Consider the following 2,984-nt stretch of genomic DNA (forward strand, 5'->3'; position numbering starts at 1 on the left):
TATGCGGCGCAGGGTTGCAGCAGTCATCCAGGCAAACGGTGGATATACCCGATATTGACTAATTATCAATGTGTGGGTCATGATTGACATTTTGTAATGTGATTTGACAATTCAATAACGTTTTTGAGCTTTCACTGATAATACTTATTAAAGATAATTTTAAGCGTAGAAAACTGTACCATATTTTGATGTCATGATATGTAAATTAAAAATTGTTCTTTTACGGTGATAATCTTGTTTTCTTGTGCCCAGTAATGCATAATTTCATTTGATAAACACGTTTAGATTGAATGGTAATTTATAATCAGTCACAAGAACGTCGAATCTGAATCACTTGAAAAAAACACGGGGGTGCTTAACTTTTTTCCAGGTGTGTATATTATTGGCAGAGCCACTGCCTGCTATAAAGATGATCCATTATGTGTGGGTGAAATCTTTCACCCAAAGTTGGCTGGTTCAATTACCTTAATATTTTGTGTGGTAACTGGAAACTGTCCGACGGTGTACATTGTTTATTTTTTTATTAAATTTTTTCTCGAAAAGAGGGATAAAAATGATCATGGAATAGGGCAAATTTCCACTTTTTCTATAATCTTTTGGTTTTGAATTTAAAGATACAAGTACTTAACCAGTTAAATGAATCAATTATTATCTTCCACAAACAAGGTTATTAGTAATTTAATAACCAAAGAAAAAAAGGAAGGAGAACACTATCTAACATTGTTCCTTATACAATGCTTATTTCCTTATCGACTCGTAATCTGAGGGTCGCGGGTTCGAATCCCCGTCACACCAAACATGCTCGCCCTTTCAGCCGTGTGGGCGTTATAGTGTGACGGTCAATCCCACTATTCGTTGGTAAAAGAGTAGCCCAAGAGTTGGCGGTGGGTGGTGATGACTAGCTGCCTTCCCTCTAGTCTTACACTGCTAAATTAGGGACGGCTAGCGCAGATAGACCTCGTGTAGCTTTGCGCGAAATTCAAAAACAAACTTCCTTATCGGGTGCCATCAGCTAGGCATGACCAGGGGGTTAGGGCGCTCGACTCGCAATTTGCGTGTCGCGGGCTCGAATCCCCGTTCCACCAAACATGCTCGCCCTTTCAGACGTGGGGTCAATCCCACTATTCGTTGGTAAAAGAGTAGCCCAAGAGTTGGCGGTGGGTGGTGATGACTAGATGACTGCTAAATTAGGGACGGCTAGCGCAGATAGCCCTCGTGTAGCTTTGCGCGAAATTCAAAAACAAACAAACCATCAGCTAACATAAATAATTATCGAGTATATTTCATTGCAAAATATGAACTCGTCAGGTGACTAGCAAGTAAAATCCACTAAAAAACATACAGCTATTTACAAGTCTATGCTTATAGTTTATTCATTTATTTACCTGGAATTTCTCTTGAATATGTAAAATTGCCACTCGACTAATAAGAAAAATCTAACGAAACAGCCGTTTATATAAAGATACTTTATTTAAACGAATAACACTTTGCCATGACTAGCAATTTAGATCAACAAAGCGAACATCCACCTTTTGGAGTCTTACAGTACCATAAAATAATGTAGTATCTACTCGCTTTGTTTAAAATTCATGTAATATTTCTCCACTAGTGCATCATTTCTTCGTCACTTTGCTTTTATTGTTAGTATATATTTTAGAAGTTCAGGCATAGCCCAATTGTTACGGTGACGGGCTGCGGATTGAAGAGTACAAGGTTCGAGACGTGATGTCTCTGAACTCGTTTCGCACTTTCGGTTATTTTGCTCAAAAAACTGAAGAAAGACCGTTTGGTAGTGGATGTTTCTGATAGCTGCCTTCCCTCTGGTCATCTGGTACTTGAATCCTAAATTTTTTGACGTGACCGTATATCCTCCTTGCGCATGATGTGCCATTTGGATAAAATCTTCCAAGTTATTTTATCTTACTGTTTTCATTTTGAAGCTGATGGGTCAGCTGTATGTTTACGGGCTTACGATGCTAAGATCCGGGGTTGGATCCCTCACGATGGACAGAACACAGATATCCCGCTGAGTAGCTTTTATGCTAAAGGAATTAAACAACATCGTTTTAGAATATTTAGCAGGAGCTAAGTTTCATTAAAACTATGTAAGACTCAGTTTATAATCAGAAATTTAATTGTTCTTAACTCACTGGATCATTTTCTTGTCTTTAGGATATCAGTTAACATTTCATTTGCTGCGCAAGCCAGTATGAGAAATATAATAAAGTTTCTAATTGAAGATCACGTGTTCTATTAATAATATAGGTACAAATGACTAACTTCTTATACCCAGTCAACAGAAATAACTTGTACCTGGCAAGGGTGTAGGCAGAAATCTATAAGATGGGGGGAGGTTACTATTTGGAAGAAATAGAAAATGAGTGGCTCTTTTCTGTTGATCCGAGAGCATGCTCTCTCGGAGAATATTGTAATTCTTAACACAAAAGGTGTATTTTGATGTAGTTTTACACCTTTTAAATATATTTTATATAAATATATATGGGTGAAATTCAGGCGGTGCGATCGCACCAGTTCCTTCCTCATACCTACGCATGCCTAGAAAAATACTCTGACGTCCACATATAGACAAATTAATTCATTTTTGTTACTTGTGAGCTGCTAACTTTATTATTGCACATTTTAATATAAATTTTCAATTTAAACTCTTCAAAATTATTCTTAAGTTAACTATTTAACGCACACGTTAGCTTCACAAAACCATTCAAGTTGAAATTCTATGCATTAAGACACCTAAACCCTAGGCTATGAATGGATTTTATTCACTTTAGTTTTAATTACTAACGTTGGATAAGCATAAGTTCTGTCATTTTTTGTTTGTTTCATACACTTGTAAGAAATGTTCTTCAGCAAAGATTATTGACTATACTTTTTCTCTATTCCCGTCCCATCAAACATGCTCGCCCTTTCAGCCGTGGGGGCGTTATAATGTGACAATCAATCCCACTATTCGTTGGTAAAAGAGT

The sequence above is a fragment of the Limulus polyphemus genome, unplaced genomic scaffold (genome assembly GCF_000517525.1).
Source record: "Limulus polyphemus unplaced genomic scaffold, Limulus_polyphemus-2.1.2 Scaffold349, whole genome shotgun sequence".
Lineage (NCBI taxonomy): Eukaryota > Metazoa > Arthropoda > Merostomata > Xiphosura > Limulidae > Limulus > Limulus polyphemus.